The sequence below is a fragment of the Anomaloglossus baeobatrachus genome, chromosome 2 (assembly GCF_048569485.1).
Source record: "Anomaloglossus baeobatrachus isolate aAnoBae1 chromosome 2, aAnoBae1.hap1, whole genome shotgun sequence".
NCBI classification, from domain to species: domain Eukaryota; kingdom Metazoa; phylum Chordata; class Amphibia; order Anura; family Aromobatidae; genus Anomaloglossus; species Anomaloglossus baeobatrachus.
This window is the reverse complement of record NC_134354.1, coordinates 359,926,067-359,940,447: the sequence shown is the minus strand read 5'-3', so window position 1 is coordinate 359,940,447 and position 14,381 is coordinate 359,926,067.

Here is a 14,381-nt window from a genome sequence, read left to right as displayed (position 1 = left end):
GGGCTCTAGCCCTGTCCCGGTCCACCTCGGATCCACCTAGCCGTCTTCCCGTCTCCTGCAGACTCTGGCTACCGTCTACCACCTAGCCAAGGTGTCAGGTTTCCGACCCTGCACCTGTCAGCTTAGGACCTCCACTCCTCACTTAATCTTGAACTAATCTTATCTGACCGTTTTCCCGCCCCGGGCTCTCCAGACCCCTAAGTGGGCGTGTCCCAACCGCCTGGTCCCGCCCACTGGTGTGTCCGTCCTTCCCTGAGGGGGGTGACTAGGGTTTCAGGTCGGCTGATTTAACCCTGCGTGGGATTGGTGTTTTGCCGGGGCCTATATGTACATCTACCTGGTTTTCCAGGGCGCTACAGGTGAAGGAGACACGGAGGGCAGGGGAGCCACAGAGGGCAGGGGAGCCACAGAGGGCAGGGGAGCCACAGAGGGCAGGGGAGCCACAGAGGGCAGGGGAGCCACAGAGGGCAGGGGAGCCACAGAGGGCAGGGGAGCCACAGAGGGCAGGGGAGCCACAGAGGGCAGGGGAGCCACAGACGGCAGGGGAGCCACAGACGGCAGGGGAGACACAGACGGCAGGGGAGACACAGACGGCAGGGGAGCCACAGACGGCAGGGGAGCCACAGACGGCAGGGGAGCCACAGACGGCAGGGGAGCCACAGACGGCAGGGGAGCCACAGACGGCAGGGGAGACACAGACGGCAGGGGAGACACAGACGGCAGGGGAGACACAGAGGGCAGGGGAGACACAGACGGCAGGGGAGACACAGAGGGCAGGGGAGACACAGAGGGCAGGGGAGACACAGAGGGCAGGGGAGACACAGAGGGCAGGGGAGACACAGAGGGCAGGGGAGACACAGAGGGCAGGGGAGACACAGAGGGCAGGGGAGACACAGAGGGCAGGGGAGACACAGAGGGCAGGGGAGACACAGAGGGCAGGGGAGACACAGAGGGCAGGGGAGACACAGACGGCAGGGGAGACACAGACGGCAGGGGAGACACAGACGGCAGGGGAGACACAGACGGCAGGGGAGACACAGAGCTGCAATCTTTCAAAAATGTTACCACGAATTCAGAAAATCACAAAAAAGCAAACAAACGAAAAGCAATTAAAAAGTGTGACAAGGAACAAAGCACAAATGTGTTGTGTGAAACATGGCCATTTTCGCTGCAATATAATAAGGTGTATGATTTTACCGTGATCATGGTAAAAAAAACAAAACACAAAACGACCATTTAGTATACTGTAAAGGCTATGTGCGCATGTAAGTGCGTTCTGCACCGCAGCGTAAAGTCACTGCTTGTGTGATTCTGATCACAGCTGAAAAGTTTGGTGTCTGCAGAGTTCGTGTGTTCTGGATGCTGCCTTCTAGACAGAATGGAGAAAGCATCCAGAGCGCACAAAACAATTTTAGAACGCAGCGTTTTGACAGCATGCAAATCACTGCGTTCTAAAAAGCAACGTATGGATGGAATTTGCACACTCTATATAGATTGTGCGCGGGACGCAGGACGCATGCTTTTATGCTGCAGTGCAGGACGCAGCGTAAAAGCATGGAATTACGCAACAGGCGCACATGGCCTAAAATCCCTTAAAAAGAGCAGATACATCCCTTTTCATACACTACTTAGCTGCAGCATGACCTTTTAATACACACCTCAGCTGCTGCAGAACTTCGTCATAAAGACATCAACTGCTGCAGAACCTAAAACACAAATAAGATGCTAATGAACCTCATTAAAAACATTTCATCTGCTGCAGAACTTACTAATGCACCTCAACTGCTGCAGAACCTCATAATACGCACCTCAGCTCCTGCAGAACCTCATAATATGCATCTCATCTGCTTTAGAACCTTACAATACACATCTCAGCTGCTGATGAACCTCATAATACACATCTCAGCTGCAGCATAACCTTTTAATTCATATCTCAGCTGCTGCAGAACCTCATAATACACCTCAGTTGCTGCAGAATGTTATAAGAGACACCACAGCTGCTGCAAAACCTCATCATAGACACATCATCTGCTGCAGAACCTTATGCTGCACAACCCAGCTGATGCATAACGTTATAATAATATACACCCCAGCTGCTGGAGAACCTTACACACACACAGCTGCTGCAGAACCTCATACAGACGTCAGCTGCTGCGGAACCTCACACACCTCAGCTGCTTTAGAACTTATAATCCACATTTCATCTACTGTTGAACCTCATAATACACATCTTAGCTGCAGCATAACCTTTTAATTCATACCTCAGCTGCTGCAGAACCTTATAATTCACACCTCAGCTGCTGCAGATCTTCGTCATACAGACATCAACTGCTGCAGAACCGTAAACACAAATGAGATGCTGATAAACCTTGTTAAACACATCTCATCTGCTGCAGAGCCTCATAGTACACCTCCGCTGCAGCAGAATGTTATAATAACACCACAGCTGCTGCAGAACCTCGTCATTGACACATCATCTGCTGCAGAACATCATGCTGCACAACCCAGCTGATGCATAATCTTATAATATACACCTCACCTACTGTAGAACCTTATACACACCTCAGCTGCTGCAGAACTTCGTCATACAGACATCTGCTGCAGAACCTCATAATGCACCTCATCTGCTGCAGAGCCTTATAATGCACACCTCAGCTGCTGCAGAACCTCATTAGACACGCTTCAGTTGCTGCAGAAACTTCTAATATGCATCTCAAATACTGCAGAACCTCATAATACACATCTCAGCTGCTGAAAAACCTCATAATATGCATTTCATCTGCTTTAGAACTTCATAATACACACCTCAGCTGCTGCAGAACCTCATAATACACATCTCAGCTGCTGCTGAACCTCATAATACACATCTCAGTTGCAGCATAACATTTTCATACACTAGTTAGCTGCAGCATAACCTTTTAATTCATACCTCAGCTGCTACAGAACCTCATCATACATACCTTAGTTTCTGCAGAATCTTATTACACACCAAATTTGCTAAAGAACCTCATAATACACATCTCAGCTGCTGCAGAACCTCATCATAGACACATCATCTGCTGCAGAACTTCATGCTGCACAAACAGCTGCTGCAGAACCTTATTCTTCACAACCCAGCTGATGCATATCCTTATAATATACACCTCAGCTGCTGCAGAACCTCATACACGTCAGCTGCTGCAAAACCTCTTACAGATGTCAGCTGCTGCTGAGCCTCATACATACGTCAGCTGCTGCAGAACTTCGTCATACAGACATCAACTGCTGCAGAACCGGAAACACAAATGAGATGCTGATAAACCTTGTTAAACATATCTCATCTGCTGCAGAACCTCATAGTACACCTCCACTGCAGCAGAATGTTATAATAACACCACAGCTGCTGCAGAACCTAGTCATTGACACATGATCTGCTGCAGAACATCATCCTACACATTCCAGCTGATGCATAACCTTATAATATACACCTCAGCTGCTGCAGAACCTCATACAGACGTCAGCTCCTGCGGAACTTCATACACACCTCAGCTGCTGCAGAACTTCGTCATACAGACATCTGCTGCAGAACCTTAAACACAAATAAGATGCTGATTAACCTCATTAAACACATCTCAGCTGCTGCAGAACCTCATAATGCACCTCAACTGCTGCAGAACCTCATTAGACAGGCTTCAGTTGCTGCAGAACCTTCTAATATGCATCTCAGATGTTGCAGAACCTCATAATAGACATGTTAGATGCTGCATAATCTCATAATCGACTTCTCAGCTGCTGCAGAACCTCATAATACACCTCAGCTGCAGTAGAATGTTATAATAGACACCACAGCTGCTGCAGAACCTCATACAGATGTCAGCTGCTGCGGAACCTCATACACATCTCAGCTGCTTTAGAACTTATAATACACATTTCAGCTACTGTTGAACCTCATAATACACATCTTAGCTGCAGCATAACCTTTTAATACACACCTCAGCTGCTGCAGATCTTCGTCATACAGACATCAACTGCTGCAGAACCTTAAACACAAATGAGATGCTGATGAACCTCACTAAACACACCTCATCTGCTGCAGAACCTCATAATGCACCTCAACTGCTGCAGAACCTTATAATGTACACCTCAGCTACAGAACCTTATATACGAATGAGCTGTTGATGGACCTTATTAAACACATCTCAGCTGCTGTAGAACCTCATAATATACCTTCGCTGCAGCAGAATGGTATAATAGACAGCACAGCTGTTGCAGAACCATATAATGCACACCTCAGCTGCTGCAGAACATCAATACACATATTGGCTGCTGCAGAACCTCATCATACAGACCTCAGCTGCAAAACCTTATACACAAATGAGCTGCTGATTAACCTCATTAAACACATCTCAGCTGCTGCAGAACCTCATTATACATGCTTCATTTGCTGCAGAACCTTCTAATATGCATCTCAGATGTTGAAGAACCTCAAACATCTCAGCTGCTGCAGATCCTCATAATAGACATTCCAGATGCTGCAGAACCTCATAACACACCTGCGCTGCAGCAGAGTGTAATAATAGTTACCACAGCTACTGCAGAACCTCATTATACACGCTTCACTTGCTGCAGAACCTTCTAATATGCAACTAAGATGCTGCAGAATCTCATAATCGACTTCTCAGCTGCTGCAGAACCTCATCATAGACACATCTGCTGCAGAACATCATACTGAACAAACAGCTGCTGCAGAACTTCGTCGTACAGACATCAACTGCTGCAGAACCGTAAACACAAATGAGATGCTGATAAACCTTGTTAAACACATCTCATCTGCTGCAGAACCTCATAGTACACCTCCGCTGCAGCAGAATGTTATAATAGACACCACAGCTGCTGCAGAACCTCGTCATTGACACATCATCTGCTGCAGAGCATCATCCTACACATTCCAGCTGATGCATAACCTTGTAATATACACCTCAGCTGCTGTAGAACCTTATACAGACGTCAGCTGCTGCAGAACCTCATACAGACAGCTGCTGCAGAACCTCATAATGCACCTCAACTGCTGCAGAGCCTTATAATGCACACATCAGCTGCTGCAGAACCTCATTAGACACGCTTCAGTTACTGCAGAAACTTCTAATATGCATCTCAAATGCTGCAGAACCTCATAATAGACATCTCGGCTGCTGCAGAACCTCATAATACACATCTCAGCTGCAGCATAACATTTTCATACACTACTTAGCTGCAGCATAACCTTTTAATTCATACCTCAGCTGCTACAGAACCTCATCATACATATCTTAGTTTCTGCAGAATCTTATAATAAACCCCTCAGTTGCTGCAGAACCTCATTACACACCAAATTTGCTGAAGAAACTCATAATACCCATCTCAGCTGCTGCAGAACCTCATCATAGACACATCATCTACTGCAGAACTTCATGCTGCACAAACAGCTGCTGCAGAACCTCATTCTTCACAACCCAGCTGATGCATAACCTCATAATATCCACCTCAGCTGCTGCAGAACCATATATTCCACACCTTAGCTGCTGTAGAACATCAATACACATACTGGCTGCTGTAGAACTTTGTAATACACATCTCATCTGCTGCAGAACCTCATCATACAGACCTCAGCTGCAGAACCTTATACACAAATCAGCTGCTGATTAACCTCATTAAACACATCTCAGCTGCTGCAGAACCTCATAATGCACCTCAACTGCTGCAGAGCCTTATAATGCACCTCAACTGCTGCAGAGCCTTATAATGCACACTTCAGTTGCTGTAGAACCTTCTAATATGCATCTCAGCTGCTGCAGATCCTCATAATAGAAATTTCAGCTGCTGCAGAACCTCATAATACACCAGCGCTGCAGCAGAATGTTATAATAGACACCACAACTGCTGCAGAACCTTATACACACGTCAGCTGCAGCAGCCCTCATACAGATGTCAGCTGCTGCGGAACTTCATGCACACCTCAGCTGCTGCAGAACCTCATTAGACACGATTCAGTTGCTGCAGAACCTTCTAATATGCATCTCAAATGCTGCAGAACCTCATAATAAACATCTCGGCTGCTGAAAACCCTTATATTACACACCTAACTGCTGCAGAACCTCATAATACACACCTCAGCTGCTGAAAAACCTCATAATATGCATCTCAGCTGCTGCTGAACCTCATACTACACATCTTAGCTGCAGCATAACATTTTCATACACTAGTTAGCTGCAGCATAACCTTTTAATTCACACCTCAGCTGCTACAGAACCTCATCATACATACCTTAGTTTCTGCAGAATCTTATAATACACACCTCATCTGCTGCAGATCCTCATTACACACCAAATTTGCTAAAGAACCTCATAATACACGTAGGCTGCTGCAGAACCTCATCATAGATACATCATCTGCTGCAGAACTTCATGCTGCACAAACAGCTGCTGCAGAACCTCATTCTTCACAACCCAGCTGATGCATAACCTTATAATATACACCTCAGCTACTGCAGAACCTTATACACATGTAAGCTGGTGCAGAACCTCATACATACGTCAGCTGCTGCAGAACTTCGTCGTACATACATCAACTGCTGCAGAACCATAAACACAAATGAGATGCTGATAAACCTCGTTAAACACATCTCATCTGCTGCAGAACCTCATAATGCACCTCAATTGCTGCAGAGCCTTATAATGCACACCTCAGCTGCTGCAGAACCTCATTAGACACGCTTCAGCTGCTGCAGAACTTTCTAATGTGAATCTCAAATGCTGCAGAACCTCGTAATAGACATCTCAGCTGCTACAAACCTGATAAAACACACCTAACTGCTGCAGAACCTCATAATACACACCTCAGCTGCTGCAGAACCTCATAATACACATCTCATCTGCTGCAGAACCTCATAGTACACCTCTGCTGCAGCAGAATGTTATAATAGACACCACAGCTGCTGCAGAACCTCGTCATTGACACATCATCTGCTGCAGAACATCATGCTGCACAACCCAGCTGATGCATAACCGTAATATACACCTCAGCTGCTGAAGAACCTCATACAGACGTCAGCTCCTGCGGAACTTCATACACACCTCAGCTGCTGCAGAACCTCGTCATACAGACATCTGCTGCAGAACCTTAAACACAAATGAGATGCTAATGAACCTCATTAAACACATCTGCTGCAGAATCTCATAATGCACACCTCAGCTGCTGCAGAACCTCATTAGACATGCTTCAGTTGCTGCAGAACTTTCTAATGTGCATCTCAAATGCTGCAGAACCTCATAATAGACATCTCGGCTGCTACAAACCTTTATAATACACACCTCAGCTGCTGCAGAACCTCATAATACACACCTCAGCTGCTGCAGAACCTCATAATACACACCTCAGCTGCTGCTGAACCTCATAATACACATCTCAGCTGCAGCATAACATTTTCATACACTAGTTAGCTGCAGCATAACCTTTTAATTCATACCTCAGCTGCTACAGAACCTCATCATACATATCTTAGTTTCTGTAGAATCTTATAATAAACCCTTCAGTTGCTGCAGAACCTCATTACACACCAAATTTGCTGAAGAACCTCATGATACACGTAAGCTGCTGCTGAACCTCATCATAGAGACATCATCTACTGCAGAACTTCATGCTGCACAAACAGCTGCTGCAGAACCTCATTCTTCACAACCCAGCTGATGGATAACCTCATAATATACACCTCAGCTGCTGCAGAACCATATATTCCACACCTTAACTGCTGTAGAGCATCAATACACATATTGGCTGCTGCAGAACTTTGTAATACACACCTCAGCTGCTGCAGAACCTCATCATACAGACCTCAGCTGCAGAACCTTATACACAAATCAGCTGCTGATTAACCTCATTAAACACGTCTCAGCTGCTGCAGAACCTCATAATGCACCTCAACTGCTGCAGAGTCTTATAATGCACCTCAACTGCTGCAGAACCTCATTATACACGCTTCATTTGCTGCAGAACCTTCTAATATGCATCTCAGATGTTGCAGAACCTCATAATAGACATCTTAGATGCTGCAGAACCTCATAATACACCTCAGCTGCAGCAGAATGTTATAATAGACACCACAGCTGCTGCAGAACCTCATCATAGACACATCTGCTGCAGAACATCATGCTGCACAAACAGCTTCTGCAGAACCTTATTCTTCACAACCCAGCTGATGCATATCCTTATAATATACACCTCAGCTGCTGCAGAACCGGAAACACAAATGAGATGCTGATAAACCTTGTTAAACATATCTCATCTGCTGCAGAACCTCATAGTACACCTCCACTGCAGCAGAATGTTATAATAACACCACAGCTGCTGCAGAACCTCGTCATTGACACATCATCTGCTGCAGAACATCATCCTACACATTCCAGCTGATGCATAACCTTATAATATACACCTCAGCTGCTGTAGAACCTTATACACACGTCAGCTGCTGCAGAACCTCATACAGACGTCAGCTGCTGCGGAACTTCACACACACCTCAGCTGCTGCAGAACCTCGTCATACAGACATCTGCTGCAGAACCTTAAACACAAATGAGATGCTAATGAACCTCATTAAACACATCTGCTGCAGAATCTCATAATGCACCTCAACTGCTGCAGAGCCTTATAATGCACACCTCAGCTGCTGCAGAACCTCATTAGACACGCTTCAGTTGCTGCAGAAACTTCTAATATGCATCTCAAATGCTGCAGAACCTCATAATAGACATCTCAGCTGCTACAAACCTTTATAATACACACATAACTGCTGCAGAACCTCATAATACACACCTCAGCTGCTGCAGAACCTCATAATACACATCTCAGCTGCAGTATAACATTTTCAAACACTAATTAGCTGCAGCATAACCTTTTAATTCATACCTCAGCTGCTACAGAACCTCATCATACATATCTTAGTTTCTGCAAAATCTTATAATAAACCCCTCAGTTGCTGCAGAACCTCATTACACACCAAATTAGCTGAAGAACCTCATAATACCCATCTCAGCTGCTGCAGAACCTCATCATAGACACATCATCTACTGCAGAACTTCATGCTGCACAAACAGCTGCTGCAGAACCTCATTCTTTACAACCCAGCTGATGCATAACCTCATAATATCCACCTTAGCTGCTGTAGAACATCAATACACATATTGGCTGCTGCAGAACCTCATCATACACACCTCAGCTGCAGAACCTTATACACAAATCAGCTGCTGAATAACCTCATTAAACACATATCAGCTGCTGCAGAGCCTCATAATGCACCTCAACTGCTGCAGAGCCTTATAATGCACCTCAACTGCTGCAGAGCCTTATAATGCACCCTTCAACTGCTGCAGAACCTCATTTAGAGACGCTTCAGTTGCTGCAGTACCTCATAATACACATCTCAGTTGCAGCATAACATTTTCATACAATAGTTAGCTGCAGCATAACCTTTTAATTCATACCTCAGCTGCTACAGAACCTCATCATACATACCTTAGTTTCTGCAGAATCTTATTACACACCAAATTTGCTAAAGAACCTCATAATACACATCTCAGCTGCTGCAGAACCTCATCATAGACACATCATCTGCTGCAGAACTTCATGCTGCACAAACAGCTGCTGCAGAACCTTATTCTTCACAACCCAGCTGATGCATATCCTTATAATATACACCTCAGCTGCTGCAGAACCTCATACACGTCAGCTGCTGCAAAACCTCTTACAGATGTCAGCTGCTGCTGAGCCTCATACATACGTCAGCTGCTGCAGAACTTCGTCATACAGACATCAACTGCTGCAGAACCGGAAACACAAATGAGATGCTGATAAACCTCGTTAAACATATCTCATCTGCTGCAGAACCTCATAGTACACCTCCACTGCAGCAGAATGTTATAATAACACCACAGCTGCTGCAGAACCTCGTCATTGACACATGATCTGCTGCAGAACATCATCCTACACATTCCAGCTGATGAATAACCTTATAATATACACCTCAGCTGCTGTAGAACCTTATACAGACATCAGCTGCTGCAGAACCTCATACAGACGTCAGCTGCTGCGGAACTTCACACACACCTCAGCTGCTGCAGAACCTCGTCATACAGACATCTGCTGCAGAACCTTAAACACAAATGAGATGCTAATGAACCTCATTAAACACATCTGCTGCAGAATCTCATAATGCACCTCAACTGCTGCAGAGCCTTATAATGCACACCTCAGCTGCTGCAGAACCTCATTAGACACGCTTCAGCTGCTGCAGAACTTTCTAATGTGAATCTCAAATGCTGCAGAACCTCATAATACACATCTCATCTGCTGCAGAACCTCATAGTACACCTCTGCTGCAGCAGAATGTTATAATAGACACCACAGCTGCTGCAGAACCTCGTCATTGACACATCATCTGCTGCAGAACATCATGCTGCACAACCCAGCTGATGCATAACCGTAATATACACCTCAGCTGCTGAAGAACCTCATACAGACGTCAGCTCCTGCGGAACTTCATACACACCTCAGCTGCTGCAGAACCTCGTCATACAGACATCTGCTGCAGAACCTTAAACACAAATGAGATGCTAATGAACCTCATTAAACACATCTGCTGCAGAATCTCATAATGCACCTCAACTGCTGCAGAGCCTTATAATGCACACCTCAGCTGCTGCAGAACCTCATTAGACACGCTTCAGCTGCTGCAGAACTTTCTAATGTGCATCTCAAATGCTGCAGAACCTCATAATAGACATCTCGGCTGCTACAAACCTTTATAATACACACCTCAGCTGCTGCAGAACCTCATAATACACACCTCAGCTGCTGCAGAACCTCATAATACACACCTCAGCTGCTGCTGAACCTCATAATACACATCTCAGCTGCAGCATAACATTTTCATACACTAGTTAGCTGCAGCATAACCTTTTAATTCATACCTCAGCTGCTACAGAACCTCATCATACATACCTTAGTTTCTGCAGAATCTTATTACACACCAAATTTGCTGCAGAACCTCATCATAGACACATCATCTGCTGCAGAACTTCATGCTGCACAAACAGCTGCTGCAGAACCTTATTCTTCACAACCCAGCTGATGCATATCCTTATAATATACACCTCAGCTGCTGCAGAACCTCATACACGTCAGCTGCTGCAAAACCTCTTACAGATGTCAGCTGCTGCTGAGCCTCATACATACGTCAGCTGCTGCAGAACTTCGTCATACAGACATCAACTGCTGCAGAACCGGAAACACAAATGAGATGCTGATAAACCTTGTTAAACATATCTCATCTGCTGCAGAACCTCATAGTACACCTCCACTGCAGCAGAATGTTATAATAACACCACAGCTGCTGCAGAACCTCGTCATTGACACATGATCTGCTGCAGAACATCATCCTACACATTCCAGCTGATGCATAACCTTATAATATACACCTCAGCTGCTGTAGAACCTTATACAGACATCAGCTGCTGCAGAACCTCATACAGACGTCAGCTGCTGCGGAACTTCACACACACCTCAGCTGCTGCAGAACCTCGTCATACAGACATCTGCTGCAGAACCTTATACACAAATCAGCTGCTGATTAACCTCATTAAACACACTTCAGCTGCGGCAGAACCTCATTACACACGCTTCAGTTGCTGCAGAACCTTCTAATATGCATCTCAGCTGCTGCAGATCCTCATAATAGACATTTCAGATGCTGCAGAACCTCATAATACACCAGCGCTGCAGCAGAATGTTATAATAGACACCACAACTGCTGCAGAACCTTATACACACGTCAGCTGCAGCAGAACCTCATACAGATGTCAGCTGCTGCGGAACTTCATGCACACCTCAGCTGCTGCAGAACCTCATTAGACACGATTCAGTTGCTGCAGAACCTTCTAATATGCATCTCAAATGCTGCAGAACCTCATAATAAACATCTCGGCTGCTGCTGAACCTCATAATACACACCTCAGCTGCTGCAGAACCTCATAATACACACCTCAGTTGCAGCATAACATTTTCATACACTACTTAGCTGCAGCATAACCTTTTAATTCATACCTCAGCTGCTACAGAACCTCATCATACATATCTTAGTTTCTGCAGAATCTTATAATAAACCCTTCAGTTGCTGCAGAACCTCATTACACACCAAATTTGCTGAAGAACCTCATAATACACATCTCAGCTGCTGCAGAACCTCATCATAGAGACATCATCTAATGCAGAACCTCATGGCACAAACAGCTGCTGCAGAAACTCATCCTACACAACCCAGCTGATGTATTACTTTATAATCTACACCTAAGCTGCTGCGGAACCTCATACAGACATCAGCTGCTGCGGAACCTCATCATAGACACATCATCTGCTGCAGAACCTCATGCTGCACAAACAGCTGCTGCAGAAACTCATTTTACACAACCCAGCTGATGTATTACTTTATAATCTACACCTAAGCTGCTGCGGAACCTCATACAGACATCAACTGCTGTAGAACCTTAAACACAAATGAGATGCTGATGAACCTCGTTAAACACATCTCAGCTGCTGCAGAACCTCATAATGCACCTCAACTGCTGAAGAGCCTTATAATGCATACCTCAGCTGCTGCAGAACCTCATTAGATAGGCTTCAGTTGCTGCAGAACCTTCTAATATGCATGTCAGATGCTGCAGTACCTCATAATAGAAATCTCAGCTTCTGCAGAAGCTCATCATACACACCTGTGCTGAATGTTATAATAGACACCATAGCTGCTGCAGAACCTCATCATAGACACATCATCTGCTGCAGAACTTCATGCTGCAGCACAAACAGCTGCTGCAGAATCTCATTCTTCACAACCCAGCTTATAATCTTATAATACACACCTCAGCTGCTGCAGAATCTCATCATACAGACCTCAGCTGCAGAAACTTATACACGAATGAGCTGCTGATGAACCTCATTAAACACATCTCAGCTGCTGCAGAACTTCATAATACACCTCAGCTGTGGCAGAATGTTATAATAGACATCACAGCTACTGCAGAATCTCTACATAGACACATCATCTGCTGCAGAACCTTATGCTGGCCAAACAGCTGCTGCAGAACCTCATTCTTCACAAACCAACTGATGCATAACCTTATACTATACACCTCAGCTGCTGCAGAACCTCATACACGTCAGCTGCTGCAAAACCTCTTACAGATGTCAGCTGCTGCTGAGCCTCATACATACATCAGCTGCTGCAGAACTTCGTCGTACAGACATCAACTGCTGCAGAACCGTAAACACAAATGAGATGCTGATAAACCTTGTTAAACACATCTCATCTGCTGCAGAACCTCATATTATAACATTCTGCTGCAGCGGAGGTGTATTATGAGGTTCTGCAGCAGCTGAGAAGTCGATTATGAGATTATGCAGCATCTAACATGTCTATTATGAGGTTCTGCAACATCTGAGATGCATATTAGAAGGTTCTGCAGCAACTGAAGCCTGTCTAATGAGGTTCTGCAGCAGTTGAGGTGCATTATGAGGTTCTGCAGCAGCTGAGATGTGTTTAATGAGGTTAATCAGCATCTTATTTGTGTTTAAGGTTCTGCAGCAGATGTCTGTATGACGAAGTTCTGCAGCAGCTGAGGTGTGTATGAAGTTCCGCAGGAGCTGACGTCTGTATAAGGTTCTTCAGCAGCTGAGGTGTGTATAAGGCTCTACAGCAGCTGAGGTATATATTACAAGGTTATGCATCAGCTGGGTTGTGCAGCATGATATTCTGCAGCAGATGATGTGTCAATGACGAGGTTCTGCAGCAGCTGTGGTGTTATTATAACATTCTGCTGCAGCGGAGGTGTACTAACACCACAGCTGCTGCAGAACCTCGTCATTGACACATCATCTGCTGCAGAATATCATGCTGCACAACCCAGCTGATGCATAACCTTGTAATATATACCTCAGCTGCTGTAGAGCCTTATACACACCTCAGCTGCTGAAGAACCTTATACAGACGTCAGCTCCTGCGGAACTTCATACACACCTCAGCTGCTGCAGAACTTCGTCATACAGACATCTGCTGCAGAACCTTAAACACAAATAAGATGCTGATTAACCTCATTAAACACATCTCAGCTGCTGCAGAACCTCATAATGCACCTCAACTGCTGCAGAACCTCATTAGACAGGCTTCAGTTGCTGCAGAACCTTCTAATATGCATCTCAGATGTTGCAGAACCTCATAATAGACATGTTAGATGCTGCATAATCTCATAATTGACTTCTCAGCTGCTGCAGAACCTCATAATACACCTCAGCTGCAGTAGAATGTTATAATAGACACCACA